At 42.1% G+C, this 20,815-nt stretch overlaps 1 protein-coding gene and 1 long non-coding RNA gene across 4 annotated transcripts in view; one reads left to right on the top strand and one right to left on the bottom strand.

The window, feature by feature from the left end:
• Positions 1 to 20,815, bottom strand: part of EBF1 (EBF transcription factor 1) — a 329,952-nt gene that overhangs the window by 199,786 nt on the left and 109,351 nt on the right. The gene's annotated exons all lie outside the window — the stretch shown is intronic.
• On the top strand, positions 10,606 to 19,244 carry LOC142750896 (uncharacterized). The gene is made up of 4 exons (XR_012882626.1): positions 10,606 to 10,713; positions 15,802 to 15,851; positions 16,382 to 16,524; positions 19,172 to 19,244. It is a non-coding gene; the product is annotated as an uncharacterized LOC142750896 (long non-coding RNA).

Below are 20,815 nucleotides of genomic sequence, written 5' to 3'. Positions count from 1 at the left end.
GGCCAACTACCGAGGGATATGTGTCAGCAGCAACCTGGGGAAACTGTTCAGCAGCATCCTGAATAAGAGAATCCTCAGCTTCCTCACCCAGCACAATGTCCTCCACCAAAGCCAAGCTGGGTTCATGCCAAACCACCGCACCACTGACCACATCTACACCCTGCGCAGCCTCATCAAGAGCCACGTCCACAATACAAAGCATGGGAAGATTTACGCCTGTTTTGTGGACTTTAAGAAGGCCTTTGACTCAGTGTGGCACCCGGGCCTATTCCTGAAACTGCTGGAGAGCGGAATAGGAGGTAAAACCTATGACGTCATCAGAAGCTCCTACACAGAGAACAGATGCAGCGTGAAGGTGAACGGGAGAAGAACGGCTGATTTCCAGCAGAGCCGAGGAGTCAGACAAGGCTGCAGCCTCAGTCCAACGCTCTTCAACATCTACATCAATGAACTGGCCACAGCTCTGGAATCCTCCTCAGCTCCAGGTCTCGCCCTCCATGACACCCAGGTGAAATTCCTGCTGTATGCAGATGACCTTCTGTTACTATCACCAACCGAGAAAGGTCTCCAAGACAACCTGCAAATCCTAGAAAAATTCAGCTCCACGTGGGCACTACCCATCAATGCCAAGAAAACCAACATCATGGTGTTCCAGAAGAGAAACTCAAAATCCCCCAGGCACCCGACCTTCACACTAAATAACGCCACAATCACAGCGACCGACAGGTACACTTACCTGGGCCTAGAAATCAACCAATCAGGAAGCTTTAAACAAGCCATAGAGATTCTGAAAGACAAGGCGTGCAAAACCTTCTATGCCATCAGACGAAAACTCTATCATCTCAAACCACCAGTGACGGTCTGGCTGAAAATCTTTGACTCCATCATCTCCCCAATCCTCCTGTATGCCAGTGAAGTCTGGGGTCCGGACACATACCCAGACTGGTCAAGGTGGGATTCCAGCCCAACAGAAATCTTCCACCTAGAATTCTGCAAACACCTTCTCCAAGTCCATCGGAGCACCTCAAATAGTGCCTGTCGGGCAGAACTGGGCAGATTCCCACTACACCTCACAATCCAGAAGAGGGCGCTATCATTCTGGGCCCATCTACACAGCAGCAGGCAAAGTTCCTATCACCATAAAGCCCTGCTACACCAAGGGGTCCCAGGTAAACCAGGCCCCCCAGAACATCTCACCCTGACCCGGCCTGAAGAAAATGTCACCCAGCGCGGCCTCACAAAAGCCGAAATCAAGAAGACAATAAACAAAGGCCAAGAGGAATATATCAGTGACTGGAGGAACGACATAAAGACATCCCAGAAACTGACAATATACCGGAGTCTACAGCGGGAATATAAACTGGCGCCATATCTGGAGAAACTGCCAAACCCCAGAGACAGACAGATCCTGAGCCGCTACAGACTGAGCGCCCACAACCTGCTCATCGAATCCGGGCGCCACAGACAGAACTACAAGCCCAGGGAGAGCCGACTGTGCCAACAGTGCGACCAGGAGGCCGTGGAGGATGAGACCCACTTCCTGCTACACTGCTCCAAATACTCAGCAGTGAGGGACACTCACTTCAGGAGACTCTCTGATCTCTTACCGGACTTCAGCTCCATGGAAGAGCAAGAGAAACTCTACATCCTGCTGGGTGAAGAGGAAACCACAGTGGGCACAGCGGCACAATATGTCACTGCATGCCATAAACTGAGAGAGACATGATATGCCATGGACTTGTATAACCCCGACCCTAGATATGTCCCTATCCCCCAATCCCTCAGTCCCTATCCCTCATTCCCTTACTTCTTACTTGCTTTGGCAATGCTAATATGTATTTGGTCCTGCCAATAAAGCTTCTTTGAGATAGATAGATAGATAGATAGATAGATAGATAGATAGATAGATAGATAGATAGATAGATAGATAGATAGATAGATAGATAGATAGATAGATAGATTGTAGATAGATAGATAGATAGATAGATAGATAGATAGATAGATAGATAGATAGATAGATAGATAGATAGATAGATAGATTGTAGATAGATAGATAGATAGAGATTTCACGACTAGTGCACAGCTTTATATACAAAAAGGTGTATAAGTCATTTTGACCCATGTGCAGAATATATTATCTATGTCCATTCATATACCCGGGGGTTCAGTCAGAGATTGAACTGTTCCACACTTCTGTCTAATGACAAGTAACAAACAAAGGGACAAAGGCGTCACACAGCCAAGTGCTGTGGTTTCAGGTTGAAGGGACTGTGCCGGGTCTCTACCTCTAATCCCTACATGCTATTTGTGGCTTGGGTGTTAGTGTTTTGCCAACTGAATGTGCTATAAACAGCCAGCAAGAGAAAAAAATCAATCTGCCATCCGCCGACATATACCTCTCTTTTCCGCTCATTGTCAGCCTCTGATTGATGGTGCTGTTCATTAATATGGGGCGATTGTCAGCTTTTCCTGAATAAATATAAAAAGTAACAAAGAGAGACCCCACCCTTTCAGGCCTCGCTATATTATTTCCTATCCCCCACCTCTGCTCTGAGCAGCTGCCAGGGGGAAACTTCTTGTCAAGCAGAAAATCATGTCCCTTGGTTCTTTAAGGCAGGGAATTAGATTTCCTAAATACATGAGGGTTTATGTAAAGGGAGCAGGTGGAGGGTACAATGAACCTGCTCTATCGTATCATACGCCTTTAGCAAAATGAATTTATTTTATACTCTGCTCCGGGTCCTGCAGGGGCTTAAGGATTTAGTCTTAGCAAAAGTCCATATAAAGCGAGCGGGACATGAAAGCAGCAAGTTCATCAATGACAATTCACTCTTGTCTAAAGTCAATGACGACGGGCAGTGCACAGTTTTTTTTATGCATTGGTTGTAATAATAATAGGGTTAATCTAAAACACAAATGTAGAGAACAATGTATGTGACTTGTCTATAGAGGCAACTGTTGGGTAAAGCAAAACAAGTGCTGGCCATAATGTGCCAGTCTGAATACCTGCGTAACACAGTAGGCGATGGAAGACGGCAAAAATTTTCTTTTACAGATTACGCATGGATCCGTGAGAAAAAAAATAGAATTTTGCCTCCAAGTAGAATTGCACCACAGCATAGGCCCATAGCTTGTTGATCGGCGCTCGTTTGCTCCTTTCACAAGGAGCAATGATTGGTTATGCCTGCGGACGAGCGATCGCTCGTCCGCATGCATTTGCATCATGTAGGCAGAACATCTCCCTGTTTACACAGAGAGATGTGCTGCCGACAACGATAATATTTTAGTGCTGCAATAAAGATGCGATCAGCCGATCGACTGATCGATGTCCTGTTTACAAGGGGCAATGATTTGGAACGAGCGTTCATATGAGCGCTCGTTTGCCTGATCATTGGCCCATGTAAAAGGGCATAAAGGCCTAAGAGAGTCCTAGATCAAATATATTTTAAAGGGCCAGACAGGCCCATTTAACAAAGATCATCAAAAAGATACCCTAAACGTTCAGCAAACTTCTGAGATCTATAGTGACATGTCAGAAGTTTTGATCGCTGGGGTTCTGAGCACTGAGACCCCCACCGATCGCTAAAACGAAGCGGCAGAAGCGCTCGTGTGAACACTGAGCCGCATTGTTTCTGTTCTGCTTTTATCGGAAAGCTGATGTACCGGTGTACTGGCTCACAGACTTTCTATTGGTACAGTGTACCAACTGCACAGCTTTCCGAGAAAAGTCGAACAGAAAGCAAGCGGCTTTGAGCGCTTCTGCCACTTCATTTTAGCGATCAGTGGGGATCTCAGTCCTCAGACCCCCAGCGATCAAAACTTCTGACATGTCACCATGAATGAACTTGAATGTTTAGTTACCCTTTAAAGTGGAAAATTAGTGCACAGACCGATAGTATGTCAATGGACTAAATGGTAGCACTTACTATATGTAAATTGTGAGCATGCGTCTTAGCGAGCTTTCTTGGCCAATCAGAAGCACTAAGAGGGTTCATGAAACTTCCTTAGACTTCTTTAAAAAAATAACTTGCTTTAAACATTTCAATATGAGTCATGTAAGCCCTCTTAACTCACTAGAAGTTGGTGACCATTATTTGTGATGGGTGTACGCTGCCTTCTGACATTATATCTGGCACATCAGGAGGCTACTAGACCAAATTCAACCCATTTGCTTTAAGCCCAGGACAAAGCAGTCACATCGTACCTGACCTAGCAAGTAACTATTTTTTATTTTAAAATATTTTTGGGGAAAATCCCTTATATTTATAAAAATGCCCTTGATTCTACTAACATAAACCTCTACTAGCTAACTCCAGTATTCTACCATGGTAACCCCTGAAAATTTTTCCTTCATGTGTGTAAAGTTTAAATAAGGAAATCATTTTTTTCCTTAATTTAACTTTAAACGCAGAGCCGATTATTTACCTTGGGCTAAGTTGTTAGACTAAACATTTGGCAACGATGTAAATGTTCACATAACGACTATCATTTTTTTCGATTTTGTCAATGTCAGCTACAAATAGTAACAAAGTCTATTGCCGCGGATTACTGAGCTACAATTTTTCTTCTGTAAAGATTTTGTCGTTTGTTTGGGGGATGTCTTTTTAATTATCCAGGGCTAAATACCACATGTTGGCTACAGTAGCACTTTTGGATTCGGAATAGCACTTCTGTAATCAAAGTCAATCTCTGCTACGTGTTCAGAAAAAAATTCTTGTATCACGGGTGTATCATTTTATTTCTTAGTATAGTTGGGAATCTCTTTTTAACCATTTGGAAGTAATTCTCCCATGTAGACTATATTAGTACTTGTACAGTAAGAAAAGCATTTGCACCATGCAAAGCAGTCCCTGCAACGTGCATTTTCATTGTTCCTTTTTGAAATAATCATAGATCATTTTTTGGCCAACTAACCAATAAAAAATGCTTATACTAATAAATAGTGTAAGTCCAGGATCACACACACAGTTTTGATGCAGTATTTGGCTCCGTTTTTTGAGCCAAACCCAGAAGTGGACACAAAAGAAAGGATACATTAGTTTTTTCTTAATACTTTCCTATTTTTGGATCTACTTCTGACTTTGGCTAAAAAAAACCTGAACAGAAATGGCCACAAAAACGGCAATGAAACGGCGTGTGTGTGATCCTGGCTTTAAGCAAAGTAGATGGGCGGCTGGCATTTCTCTATAATCCAAATGAGTTAAAATCTAGGAGATAGGGCGGGGGACCCACAAAAACGACCAGGGTGGTGCTCTGCCCAATCCAAGCAGCGCCATACAGTGAAAGTTCATAGAAAAATCCTTGAGATCCACAGCGGGGAAAAATGTGCCCAAGCCTAACAAAGCATGTCCTATAAGCGATACGGCCATTGCCCTGTGTGCAGCCCTGCAATTTTCCCTGCGGTGATGTGAATCACAAAAAAAGATTTTGTATTCGACTTTTGGTGAGTGCCGCTTCTTCTTTCTATGAACTATACTAATAAATAACTTCTCTGTGGAGGTAAACAGATCATTTCCGCTTCTAAAAATCTGTTTTCAGTAGGAAAATGTAAGGTACCCCATTCCAAAAATGTGGGGGTTGTCTGATTTCGAATAGTCATTGTCAAATAATTTATAGGATTCTGAATTAACAGGGAATGGGGGTCTCCAGTTCAGGCCTCTCATCTATTAACCAGAGTGCAGAGTGGCTACAAAGAGTGTCTCTCTTTTTGGGGGACCCAGCACATCCGGTCAGCTCATTTATTTCAGTAAAAACTGTGTAATACTTAATTTCATCCGTGGTGGCGCTGCAGGGGACTTGTTGTCATGTTCTCCACCCACAGCAGAAAAACCTGTGATCGGCTGATCATCAAAAGATCCTTCTAAGAAAAAGGGATTTCCAAAGTGGACAACTTCTTAAACATTACAACAGGGAATTTTTTTAATCGAAATCTTCAAATTGTATAATTAAAAAAAAAATTATTTAATTGTTCACCATAAAATTATTCGGATTCTAGGAAAATCTTTGCACATGTATGATGTCTGTAGATGAATGTCTGGATAATAAATAACACGGGTTTCATTAAAACTTAGTAGCTAGTGATTTTTCTCGAGAAATAGTGCTAATATTACAAATATTCATGTGCCACTGTCATTAGCGGGACAAGCCGCGTGGTAGGTAAAGTGACTGGCCACGGTGTCAGAGAGAAGGAATTACTTTCCTCCAGTGCCTGTAAGAAGATTTTCTTATCAGGAAAATGAATGACTTCCTCACAAAGAAAGACAGCAAGTGCAGAGAAGGCGAAACATACACAGAAAGAGCGAGAGCACGCAGAGAGAGACAGATTTATTGAGGGTGAAGATAAATAGATGGATACAGAGATGAATACATTAGTATCACAGGTGGCTGGGCAGACAGACAGAAGAAGAAGAAGAAGACGACGACGAGGAAGAAGAAGAAGACGCAGAAGAAGAAGCAGAAGAAGAAGACGCAGAAGGAAGCAGAAGAAGACGCAGAAGAAGAAGAAGAAGAAGACGCAGAAGAAGAAGAAGAAGAAGAAGAAGAAGAAGAAGACGCAGAAGAAGAAGAAGAAGACACAGAAGAAGAAGACGCAGAAAAAGCAGCAGAAGAAGAAGAAGAAGAAGAAGACGCAGAAAAAGCAGCAGAAGAAGAAGAAGACGCAGCAGAAGAAGAAGAAGACGCAGAAGAAGAAGCAGAAGAAGAAGACGCAGAAGAAGAAGACGCAGAAGAAGAAGACGCAGAAGAAGAAGAAGACGCAGAAGAAGAAGAAGCAGAAGAAGAAGAAGACGCAGAAGAAGAAGAAGCAGAAGAAGAAGAAGACGACGCAGAAGAAGCAGCAGAAGAAGAAGACGAAAAAGAAGCAGAAGAAGAAGAAGACAACGCAGAAGAAGAAGAAGACGAAAAAGAAGCAGAAGAAGAAGACGCAGAAGAAGAAGAAGAAGACGACGCAGAAGAAGAAGAAGAAGACGCAGAAGAAAAAGAAGAAGCAGAAGAAAAAGAAGAAGCAGAAGAAGAAAGAAGGAATTAGTGACTGTTCCGCCCGGTTTATCATACACAGTTGGATGAAAAATTGATTGGGAATTAGGTTGCACAAGGAGATTATCTAAGGGCTCCTGGTCGCGGACCATATTTGACTATAAATCTATGTATGGGAAGCAACGCCAGGGAAGCAGAGCATGAATAATGATGGTTAATTGTTTGCTGTACAAATAATGTCAAAACAGCACCTATATTTCTTGTTTGGATGACTTACTTCCAAGTCCCTGGGGAGGGACTAGGCATCAGGTCACTGATTACAGCATTCAATTGTGGGGTCACCTACCAGGATCTCTCGGCTTTAAATAATGATGGTTGAGTATTCAGTCACCATGATAAGAAATCAACATCTTTATGAGCGTTTTTATGTGTCATATCATTTCATTGTTTACTTATTGCCCGCATCCTGCAGAAGAAATATCCCTGATGGTTTGTTATCCTACCTTTCCAATGTGCTTTGTAACAATCCGCTATCATATGGGTTCAAATAAAAATTTATTTTTTCCAGTAACAGCGCCACTTTTGTGTATGGGTCGTGTCTGATATTGCAGCTTAGCCCCATTCACAGCTCAGCCTGAGGGCTCATGCACACAACCGTTGTTTTCTGCCCTTTTTTTGCGGATCACATACTGAACCATTCATTTTTATGGGGCTATGCACACATCCATTTTTTTTTTGTGAATCCGTGTGTTCGTTCCACAAATTGTAGAACATTTCTTCTTCTAGTCCGTGTTTGCGGTCCATCTCACCCATTCTAGTGTATGAGTCCGCAAAAAAAGAAATGACAGTACACAGAAGCCACTAGGATCTGTGATTTGCAGTCCGCAAAATGGAAACGGTCGTGTGCATAATGTTTTAATAAAGTGACCTGGACTGAACTGCGATATCATACACAGCCTGTCGACAAGAGTGGCGCTGTTTGTGTAAAAAGCAGACATGCTTTTCTGAACTTTTACAACCCATTTAAGCTCGCTTGAGATATATTCAAATCAATCCTAAGGCTAATATGCTAATTAATCAAGATGCAAAAGCAAAAAAAAAATCTATAAAAATAAATAATAAACATAAAATAAATAAAAAAAGAAATAAATATAGCAAAAAAAAAACAGGCAGACTCACACTGAGTTTTTTTTTTACACGTTATTTTACGCGGAAACCACGTCGGAAAACGCACAAAAAAACTGCCGAATATGCCTCCCATTGATTTCAATGGGAGGTGGAGGTGTTTTTTTCCAGCGAGCGTAAAAACCGTCTTGCGGGAAAAATAAGTGACATGTCCTATCTCCGGGCGTTTACGTCTCTAACCTCCCTTTGACATCAATGGAGGCAGAGAAAGCGTATTTCGCAGCGTTTTTGCCCGCGGCGCTCAATGGCCGCGGGCGACAAACATCACGAAAAAATGCGGAAAACGGTGTGCAGGCAGATCAAAATCTGCCTCAAAATTCCAGACTGAATTTTGAGGCAGAATTTTCTGCCTGCAAAAAAACTCTGTGTGAACAGGGCCCAAGGCCTCATGCACACCACTGTAAGGATTTTTACTGTCCGAAAATACGGATCTGCAAATACAGATGCACATCCATAGCCATCCGCAAATGCGGAAGCGCGCATAGACTTCTATGGGCGAATCCGTTCCGCAATTGCGGACAGGAATAGGACATGCCCTATATTTTGCATATCATTTCTACGGCCCGGACACACATTGGTAAATATATGAAAAGGTGTCCATGGCTAATAGAAATGAATGGGTCCGCATTTCATCCGTAATTACCTGATCCGTAATTACGGATGAAAACTACGGTCGTGTGCAAGATGGCAACGTCATCTAAATCTACTGGTGTAAATATTTGTTTCAACAGTGGCTTGACTATGGGGGTACCGAGGTTAAAGTTGCATTCAGGCCCTTGTGTCTGTGTATATATATGTCTAGTGTGAACTGCGCCCGATGGCTGAGGGAGCCTGTTTGATATTTTTCTGAACCCAGAGTCTAAGGGCATGCTCAGATGTGGCGGAAATTTTCTGCTGCTGATTTTGCGGAAATTACCCAACTAATCTGCCGCAAAATTTGCATATATGAGGGTTCATCCAGACATGGCCCCTGATCCTCTAGAAGTTAATTCTTTTTTTACTGCATGTATAACAACAATCTGAATTCTACATTCACTAGATCCTAAAGTAGAAAACGCTACTGTAGTTCATTTACATGACATAGAATCAGAGACCACGAGGATCCGTTTATTGCCCCGTTTTATTAAGTTGGACTGAGAAGTGTTATAAATACCAGTGCACAGAGCAGGAAACAGGCAACAGCAAGGAGAGATGGAAGCAGGCAACAGCAAGGAGAAATGGAAACAGGCAACAGCAAGGAGAGATGGAAGCAGGCAACAGCAAGGAGAGATGGAAGCAGGCAACAGCAAGGAGAGATGGAAACAGGCAACAGCAAGGAGAGATGGAAGCAGGCAACAGCAAGGAGAGATGGAAACAGGCAACAGCAAGGAGAGATGGAAACAGGCAACAGCAAGGAGAGATGGAAACAGGCAACAGCAAGGAGAGATGGAAGCAGGCAACAGCAAGGAGAGATGGAAACAGGCAACAGCAAGGAGAGATGGAAGCAGGCAACAGCAAGGAGAGATGGAAACAGGCAACAGCAAGGAGAGATGGAAGCAGGCAACAGCAAGGAGAGATGGAAGCAGGCAACAGCAAGGAGAGATGGAAACAGGCAACAGCAAGGAGAGATGGAAGCAGGCAACAGCAAGGAGAGATGGAAGCAGGCAACAGCAAGGAGAGATGGAAGCAGGCAACAGCAAGGAGAGATGGAAACCGGCAACAGCAAGGAGAGATGGAAGCAGGCAACAGCAAGGAGAGATGGAAACAGGCAACAGCAAGGAGAGATGGAAGCAGGCAACAGCAAGGAGAGATGGAAACAGGCAACAGCAAGGAGAGATGGAAGCAGGCAACAGCAAGGAGAGATGGAAGCAGGCAACAGCAAGGAGAGATGGAAACAGGCAACAGCAAGGAGAGCTGGCTCCATGCCACAGGTTGAAGATTCAATCTGCTTGTAATAGGAGGTGATTATTGAGGACTAGCGGGAAGATGACGGATGTTTTCCTGTTAAAATGACAGCTTGGGCCGAGCTGCAAGCCTGAAAGATTGTCTGCCAGCCTGGAACTTCACAATTCTGTAGTCGCAAGCCCAGAGTTAATGGGTTAAAGGGTTTGTCTGGTTTCGAAAATAAATTTGCAAATGCCCTATTGTGGAATTTAATTTGAGTGAAGAGAGGAATGTCCCTCATTCAGGACCTTTATCTACTACCCAGAGCAGAGAGTGACTACAAAGAGTGTCTCTCGCTCTGGAGGACCCAGCATGTCCGTGCATTATATGTATGGACACTGGAATAGCTAGGTGTGCGCGATCCATAGAGCCCTGTGGGTTAGTAATCCTTGTGCGGAATTCACAATTAAGCAAGCACAGAACTTATTAGACGCCATCTTTGATTCAAACATTGCTGCGCTTGCAACTTCTTCCCTTGTGTGCTTGCTGCGGGATTTTTGAATTTTTTTTTTTTACAGATACTGCTGACAAGACGCTTTCTTACACAACTATGGGGGAGGAATGAAACATTTACGTGAAAATAAAACGTTACGAGCGTGTTGTGTACATACCACATATGAAATGGAACAGGTATGACAGAAAAATGAAGCAAATACTCCAGAATCTGCAACATATTTCTTTACATATTCCAGCCTTTTACCCCCAAATATCAATATGGAAAAGTATGTATATCCCCTTGCCGACATTTGACGTACACTTACGTCATAGCCGGCAAGGGGAAGTATGGATCGGGCTCATGGGTTGAGCCCGCTCCATACTAACTAAGCAGGTGTTGACTGTATGATACAGCCGACACTTCTCTGCAACGAGCGGGATCCCACTCGATTAAACGCCTTAGGGTAAGGCCACACGGAGCGGCACTGACCCGGTCACTATGCAGCTCAAAAATCACACCGGCACCGTGTTCGGCACGACTGTCAAATAGCCTGTTAATTGATGTGCGTTGTTGCGGGTAAAACGTCCCTTTACCAGCAAAATTGGCCACACGATTTTGCAGGGCCGTTTTACCCGCAACAACGGATGAGCATTAACAGGCTATGTGAGAGCCGTGCCGAACATGGTGCCGGCACGGTTGTTGGCCGCATTAAAGTCGGGTCAGGGACACTCCGTGTGGCCTTTCCCTTAGATGCCGCGGTCTGCCATCTTTGTGTCCATATTGAGTCCTGCCAGAGGCTTCATAGGAGTCTGTCAAAATCACGATATACTGCAATACTTTAGTGGTGCAGTATATTGTGCAATCGATCCAAGGACCGCTGGTTCAAAAAATGGAATAAAAACTGATCAAAAAGTCTTATTTACCCCAAAATGATATCAATAAAAACTATAGCTCGCCCCGCAAACAATAAGCCCTCGCACCGCTCGATCGACCGAAAAATAAATATGCAAATGATGGAAATGCAAATGATGGAAATTGCAAATGCTATCCTGTAAACATAAAGCTGACATAAAATGTATACATACAATCTATAGGTGTATGTATACATTTTATGTCAGTTTTATGTTTACATAATAGTATTTGCAATTTCCATCTATTATCATCTATTCCATTGGTGTAGGACCTTGACATTGTGCATCTATGTGGATCATCCATTGCTTTTTATGTTCTGATAAATAATTTTTTGTATTTTTTCAATACTTGGTCGTGAACGTTCTTGGGTCGGTTTATTATACACTCACTAGGACCACGTTACTATATGGGGCTTTTGGTCGATATTTCTAAACTATATAAATTTGGTATCGCCGTAATCGTATTGATCCACAGAATAAAACTAACATGTGGTTTTTTTTGCACGATGAATGCTGTAAAAGCGAAACCCATGAAACAATGGAGGAATTCGGTTTTTTTCCCATTTCACCTCACAAAGATTTTTTCCAGTTTCCCATTACATTATATGGTACAATAAATAGTGCCATGAAAATCTACAACTCGTCTTGCAAAAATCAAGCCGTCATACAGCTCTATCGATGGAAAAATAAGGTTCACACATAGCGGATTTTTTGTAGATTTTGTTGCAAAGGGTAAATTCCGCAATGAAAATCTGTGAAAAATCTGCGACGTGTGAACTCAGACTAAAAAAGTTGTGGCTTTTGGAAGGTGGGGAGGAAAAAGCAAAAATGAAAATCCGAAAAGTGGCTGCAGCGGGAGCACAGCACCATAGAATCATATTGTGTAAGGCTGGGTTCACACACACTATTTACGGACGTAATTCGGGCGTTTTAGCCCCGAATTACGTCCGAAAATGCGGCTCAATAGCGTCGGCAAACATCTGCCCATTCATTTGAATGGGTCTTACGATGTTCTGTTCCGACGGTCATTTTTTTTACGCCACGCTGTCAAAAGGCGGGGCGTAAAATAGACGCCCGCGTCAAAGAAGTGCCTGTCACTTCTTCAGACGTAAATGGAGCCGTTTTACATTGACTCCATAGAAAAACAGCTCCATTTACGTCCGTAATGGACGCAGCGAAAAGCGCCTGCACATGCCATTACGGCTGAAATTACGGAGCTGTTTTCTCCTGAAAATAGCCCCGTAATTTCAGCCGTAACGGACGCTGCCGTGTGAACATACCCTAATAGGTAGACAGCTACATACCACATATGAAATGGAACAGATATGATGGAAAAAAATGAAGCAAATACTCCAGAATCTCGAACATACTTTTTTTTACACATTTTAGCTTGTTTCCCCCAAATATTAATATTGCAAAATATGTATAATATTACAAAAGTTTACAAAAAAATGTAAATTGGAAACAGACATGTGACCTAACGATCAGCGCTAACAAAACTTTAGAAGGTGCCTGAGGGGGCTCAACAGCTCCTCTGCTACATAGGAGAACATCAGTACTATAAATGGCATGTAACGTTTGGGGGCCCAAATGGGGGACCAGGAGTTTCAGGTTACCCCTCTGGCTCCGACTGTGTAAGTATCATTTGAGCTCCCATGATGCTTTGTTTTCTGGTACAAGAACTAACAAAATACTGAATTTAGCATTAGGTTATGTTCACACGCTTAACAAAAAACGACTGAATATACGGAGCTGTTTTCAAGGTAAAACAGCCTCTGTTTTTCAGCCGTTTTTTAATCAAACTAGCGTTTTTTGCTTCGTTTTTTACGGCCATTTTTGGAGCTGTTTTTCTATTGAGTCAATGAAAATGAGGCATAAAAAAAAATGCCCCGTCAGAACAGAACGCCATATTTCCCATTGAAATCAATGGGCAGATGTTTGTAGGCGTTCTGCTTCCGATTTTTCAGCTGTTTTTTGTTACATTTACAGCCCGAAAAACGGCTGAAAATAGCCTGTGTGCGCATACCCTTAGGGCAGGTTCACACGTGGCGGAATTGCTGTTGAATTCTGCTGTGGACAGTCCGCAGTGGAATTCACCAGCGGCCGTTTTTTACATTTGTTTCTATACATTTTTTAGGAAACTTAGTTCTGACGTTGCGGAAAACTCCATTATGGAGAAGAAGCGGAATTTCACTGCGTATTTCAGCCTTTACAATGCAAAAACTGAAATCTGTGGCAAGTCCGCTGTGTTTTCTGCAACGTCTGAATTACCTGTCAAATATGCAAATGTTGGTGCAGATTCATTGCGTAATTGCCTCGAATCTGCGCCAACATTTGCAGCGGAAAAACTCTGCCACGTCTGAACGTGCCCTTAGAGATAAACGGAGAATAAAACATCATAAAACTCATCGTAAAGAGTATACAAAGTCCCTAAACATTTCATATAGATTTTAACTATAGGATGTTGGGGATGGTTGTTTAAAAGTAGACTTTTCTTTCAAAGTGGTTATCTGCTTTAGACATTTTTTACAACCAATTAAAGAATTATGAGTTAATAGTCGGAGAGGGGGGGTCCCTTGATCAGCATTTCTATCAATTAGCTGTAGCATGGAACAGCTACAAAGAGTTTCTCTCTCTTTCTGGAGGATCCAGCACGTCCACGTACTACACTGATGGCCAATTGATTTCTGAGGGTACCATGTAATGCTTAATTTCCCCTGTGGTGGCGCTGCAGGAGAATTGAACACTTGCTGCTGGGTTCTCCCTCAGATTACAACTGATTACTCAGGGTGCCAGTAACAGGAAAACCTGTCATCAGTTGATTTTAGGTGGGCACTTCTAACAAATAGGGATTGTACAAGTAGACAACTCCATTTAAGGATTTATACAAGATTTGACAATTACCACCTACCTACGGGATAGGTGATAAGTGTGAGATTGCGAGAATGGGAGTCCTGTACCCCCCATTTCTCTTCACTGCACCCCCTGCAGTAAGGAGGAGCTTAAATGTAGCAGCGGTCAAGCATGGACCGAGCCACGCCATTCAAAGTCTATGGGACTGAGGGAACCGGAGAGTAAAGTGCTCGACTATTTCCGTCATTCCCATAGACATTTAAAGCAGCATGGCGGCGGCTTGACGCCGCTCCATTTAAGCTCCTTCTTACTGCGGGGGTTGCGTTAAGGAGGAAGGGGGGGTTCTGGACCCCTGTTCTCGCAATCGGTGGAGTCCCAGCGATCAGACACTTATCACCAATTGTCAATTATGGTGCAACCACTTTAAGGAGCAGGTGAATGGTCTTTTCGAGGAAAATATATTTATAAACTATTAGTATTTTGAGAGGTACAATATCAAATAAGAACAAGGGTGCTTAGCTGCTGTATCTAGCTGGAGTAGCTGAGCTTTGATTTGATAGTGACCCCGGGAACCATACAGCAGTAAACTGCCCCATGAAATTACGCTGAATTTAGCTATAAAGTGTTTTTGGAGGCCACTAGCCATGTAAATAGTTGTGTTCAATAAATATTAATTTAGGCCTGGAGGACATGAGTAAATTGGGACTATTCCATGTGTGATCCAGGGACATCAAAGGGGTAACCCCCAATTTGTGGTGCTGGGTCATTGAGGTTGGTTGATATTTAAGACTAATATGTGCCTGATATCAGTTCTGTAAACTTACATAAAAATAAAATAGTAATAATAGAAAATAACAATACATATAAAAATAATAAATATACATAAATATAGCAATAATAATAAAAAATAATAATATTGCAATAATAATAAAATAATTATAGTAATAATATTGAAAATACATTCAAATATAATAATAAATAATAATAATAATACAGGAATAATATTAATAAATAATAAGTATAAATACTATAAAAATAATAATACTATTAATAAATATAATAATCATAATCATAAAATAATAATATACAGTAACAATAATAATAATAATACTATTAATGAAAAAAAATCCATAATAATATTCATATGTGTGTTTCATTAATTGTAAATGCAATTTTTTTTTTTCCCCGTACCGTGTGGATGAGATTTGTTCAAATCTCGTCTTTGGTACTACTGTATTATGCTGTGGAATTTCTGCACGGAAAATTCGGATGGAAATTCCGCACTCTTTACACTGTGTCGACGTATCTTATTGTACAGTCCTACGGGATCAGTTGCCGCTATATAAATAATGAATAGTAATAATCATAACAGTGTATTATTGTACAATGACAGGCGGTGCACTGTACTAAGATGACTGAGGAGAATTACTTATCATACACGGTCCTATTATATGACGAATTATTGTATATTCCAAATGGTAGGTGTCACGAAAGCTGAATTAGCGTCTTGTTCTGCAGGGAGACATCGGCTAAGGACGCTAGGTGCGCGGAACTCATCACGGTTATCAGTATGTAACGTCCATGTTCATTTTCCTGAAGTAACAACCTCTCAACCTCCTGCTTCACTTGATCCATTACAAGGTTTAAACATGAAAGCCCCAAAGAGAATTAAATTAGCGAAGATGCTCAGAGGGAGCTGGATTTGCATCTATCCCACTTAGGAGAGGAGCTTAGCTGACCCCTGTGTGAGTCGGCAGGGGGAGAGCGTAGGGCAGGTTTTCTGTCAAACACAGACTAACCGTGTTATGGAGGCAATCAAAATGGGAAGGTTAACTGCATCCGAAAGAAGTAAAAAAAAAATGGAACATGGGAGCGCGTCCACTTCCCATGACAGGAACACGTTCCTGTACTGACTTTATATTTGCTGCACCAATTTTAGCCCTAGATCAGCTGGGTGGGTAATGCTCCTCTAAATCTTAATAGGGGCTGTTTTCAATTTTTCTTTTTTTATCAATTTATTTCCACTTAATTACATAGCACCAGTATATGTAATTGCACTGTCCATCGAAGAGACTAACAATCTATTTTTTTTGTTTAGCTCACATATCAAGGGACATGGCCATATTGCTACATGCCGGTGGGCCATCCTGCCCGACGGGCCCAAAAGCAACCGCGTGGTCTGTCTCCATTGGAGGTACACCACGGTACCCAGGCTAATTTGGTCTATGAGAGGAAACCAAGGTAAGCCAGGGGCGGGTGGTCTGGGGAGGGGGCTAGCTGCAGAGGGGTGTCCTTTGGATACAGATCTAGGGCAATAAACTGAATTATTGCCCCAGCTAAAGGAAATCCTTGATCATCCAGATCTAGTCGAAAGCAGAGCCCCGGTGATAAATGCACAATTTTCAAATACCATCTTCCCATATAAATACTTCAATATACTGAATATATAGATCCCATAGAGTAACATCATATAGGGAGGCATCACATAAGGAGACACAGGAATAAAGCTTTTCCATCAGGACCTATGTGCTTCAAAATAAGGTTCTGCCTATCCAAATACAATCTTCAAGAAGATGGTGGTCTTGGACGTGAACCCAAAGAAATAGATGATGTAAAATATTACTATCATGGCCAGAATGCACATTCACTAGATAACCCCATTTGGACAACTTCTTTATTATTATTATTATCATATAGCAACGGCCTCCAACCTGGTGTTGCAAAACTACAACTCCCAGCATGCCAGGAGTCTTAGTTTCCCAACACCTGGAGAACCACAGGTTGCAGACCCTTACTTTATAGAAATAATTATGGATGTACTATTTAAAAAAAAAAAAAAGATAATAGCAGTCTTGATTATCAGACACAGCAGAGCCAAATTTGTCACTTGGCACCACCTATATTGCTATCACCTATCATGTGATATCATCGGTTTTACATAGGACTGCAACTACACTTATTAGATTATGTTAACGTTACGATGATGCACAAACAATGCAAATTAATTTGGCGCGTTAGAAATGTATAAAATATATATGTCTATGTAAAAGTATCTATCTAGAAAACAGTAGATTATACTTTAGGTTCGAATTCCCTCCTCTTTGTTTCCCATTTCCTTGTCGATTTAATAGGAAAATGAATTCCAGACGTGGCATTTAAAGGGTTAGCCCCTGTCATCCTGTAATCTCAGAGATTCTCACGTCTCCCGGCTCATTTAAACGACGCAGCAGATGTAGAACTGATGCTCTAGAACGGAAGCCCAGGGTTGAGGCTCGCTGCTGTGATAGACTCCTTTCTCTCTGGGCCGCATCCTTTGGAGCATATTTTTCTTAGCTTGCTGCCCGGAAACTCTCTGATGCACGATTAGTTCTATTAGGAAGACTTTTTCCTGGGTCTCATGGCAGCCGATACTTTGTTAGTTTTGGAGGTGGGCAAGGGGCCCCTGCAGTGGTAGCGGCCGCTTCGCCTAACAAGAGCCTGTTGTTCTGTCACCATTTACAAGGATGAGAAGTTTTCCTGCACTGAAAGAGTTAACTCCGAAAATCATAGGCCGCATTGACAATAGTGAAACAGGGGGGAACAAAGATTTGTACTTTAGTAAGACTTCCTTGCCTCATTATGGACATAATCTTTTCATGTCCATTGGGGGGGGGGGGCAGATATTTTTCACAGACTGGGCCTTATGAGCTAGAGATGAATATACAACACAACCAATGTTCATCTATCTGTGTGCACAAGAAATCCGTAGCCAATAATTTATAATATAGCTTGTTCCAATTTACTTAAAGGAATTGTCCAGTTTGTAAAAACCCCTTTTTAAATACCCTAATAGTTAATAGAGGGGGGGGTCTTCCATTTGGGATCCAGAAGAGAGAGCAGCTACAAAGGGCATCTACCTCTCTGGAGGACCCAGCACTTTCATGCGTTACATGGACATCCTGTTGATTTTATATGTAATGCTGTATTTCACCTGTAGTGGTGCTGCAGGGCAATGGTAACTCTTGCTGGTGTGCTCTCTCATAGATTACAGCTGATTGCCGCGATCAACTTCTAGGCAAAATACAATGACGAAAGAGGAGAACCCATTCAAATTAGATGGAATAGCCCCAATTAACAGAGTCCCTTACATTTATTTTCTTTTATTTGTATTATGTATAAAGGGCAAATTGAGGCCTTCTATTACTTTAATTACCAACTAGACACTGCATAAGGACTATTATCTTGTATTGGAGCCATAAACCTTAAAATCAGGTACACGCAAGGAATTCCCAACCGGCCATAGACCGCCAAGACACATTTATATTCTCCCTAGCTTGATCTGCCTATGTATATGTGTCAGTCTTCACTGTAGTTCTGGCATTCTATTCATGAAACAAGAAGTTCAGGATGTTCTATGGTAAAAAAAAAAAAAACTATTTCTCAATAAATAAAACCTTCATTTCATGAAACCTTTTATTATAAATGAATTTTTTTTTTCATCTACAAAAGCCACATTAAATAGAAAAGTCCCCAAATAACAACAATAATGATAATTAAGAAACATTTTCTTTTACCGTCCACCTTACCCACCTTTGCTGGTGCGGGAGAATACAAATGGTTTTACAATTATCCCGGCGCTGTTAATTAGTCGTAATCCTTTTTTGCATACGCTTTGATGATTTCATGACTACAAGGCTGCCGTCTATATGAATAATACAGTAGACATTACTTGAAGCGATTATTACAAACTTCTTTGAAGACGCAACTGGAATATTATAGCGGGGATCAAGTGGGGGAACTGCTTTTATAACATGTTGGGGCATCATTTATTGAAACGCTGACACGGTGATACTAACAATCCTGTTATTGTGTTTACAATGATTATTAGTGTACTTATATCTGCCGACAGAAGCAAAAAGCGGACATCCGAGCAGGAGGCAGAAAATAAAGTGGATAAATGGGGTTGTCGGATCTCAATGGATGAACGAGTGCAGTCCTGTATTATATGTGGTGACAGTCCTTAAACTAAAGCTTTATCTTTGGAGCAACTTTAATAAATATGTTATGGAATTGCCTTTTGAGCAATTGTCTACTATTTACCTGTTAGCTGAATCACTTCAGGGAGCAATTTACAGGCAGCCTGTATTCTGAGAATGGAGGAACAAAGGTCCCAATATGCTGATAAGTATGCAGTAACCAATGCGGGTAATCGGCATGTATAAGAGAATGGCTCCGCATGCAATTCCCTAATTTATGAGTCAAAGTGAAATAGTATAAGGCTGGATTCACACGAGCGTGGCGTTTTTCATGCGCAAAAGCCACTTAACAGCTCCGTGTGGCAGCATCATATGATGCACGGCTGCGTGCTTTTCGCGCAGCCGCCATCATTATGACACTCCATTTGGATGTTTGTAAACAGAAAAGCACGTGGTGCTTTTCTGTTTTCATTCATCCTTTTGACAGCTGTTGCGCGAATCACGCTGTTCACACGGAAGTGCTTCCGTGCGACATGCGTGGTTTTCACGCACCCATTGACTTCAATGGGTGCGTGATTCGCGCAAAACACCCAAAGAACGGACATGTCGTGACTTTTTTTCAGCGGACTCACGCTGAGTAAAAATCACGCACATGTCTGCACGGCCCCATAGACTAATATAGGTCCGTGCAACGCGCGTGAAAAACACGCGCGTTGCACGGACGTATTTCCCGTTCGTCTGAATAAAGCCTAATGCAGACTTATCTATATTTGAACACAAATCGTGTGATATTTTAAACCCCACCCCTGTTCCGTCTGGAAACGTGCCCCAAACAAGCCGGCAACGCCCCTTTCTGGTGTAAATTAGCATAGCACCACCCCTTTTGTGAACTGATTTTCAGTACGGTCCTGGATTGTTGGCAAATATGATAAATAAAGGGTATATTCTCCTTAGACATTTATGGCATATCCATGGAATATTCCATAACTGTCTGATAGATGCGGGCCCAGCAACTCTCGAGAACCAGGGTATCCAACCCCACCTCCCGCCAGGTAAGGGGGCCGCCGGCCTCCACATCCAGACAGGGAATGAATAGAGGGACGGCCACGCATGTGCGCAACTCTCTACATTGATTCTTATGGGAGTTACAACAAAAAACAACTGAAACTAATGGGATCTACAACTATTAGATATTTATGGCATATCCAGTTAGAATACCGAGTATGAAAGAATTATATCATGGTCCGATGGTTGGGCATGTTCAGGGAATATCTTTTATTATCTATGTAACTACATATTTCTCATCTTCAGATAAGAGGAACGAGCCTAAAGGACCTTTTACGCTCTTTTCCGATCATTGTCCTGTGTAAACAGGCTGCCGACATGATAGAAATGTATGGGGACTAACGATCGTAGGATTGATCGCTAGTCTCCATACACAACCAACCATTGCTCCTTGAGGAAGGAGCAAACGAGCGCCGATCAACAGGCTGTCTCGGTGATTGGCGCTCGTTTTCACGGCCTTAAAGGTGGCATCCTCTTCTTGCTCAACTTTTGTTAATTTTAAGGGGTCAAGC

This window comes from Rhinoderma darwinii, chromosome 3 (assembly GCF_050947455.1).
Source record: "Rhinoderma darwinii isolate aRhiDar2 chromosome 3, aRhiDar2.hap1, whole genome shotgun sequence".
Taxonomy (NCBI): Eukaryota; Metazoa; Chordata; class Amphibia; order Anura; family Rhinodermatidae; genus Rhinoderma; species Rhinoderma darwinii.
Note: the sequence above shows the minus strand (reverse complement) of the source record. Positions and strands in the feature narration are given on the sequence as shown.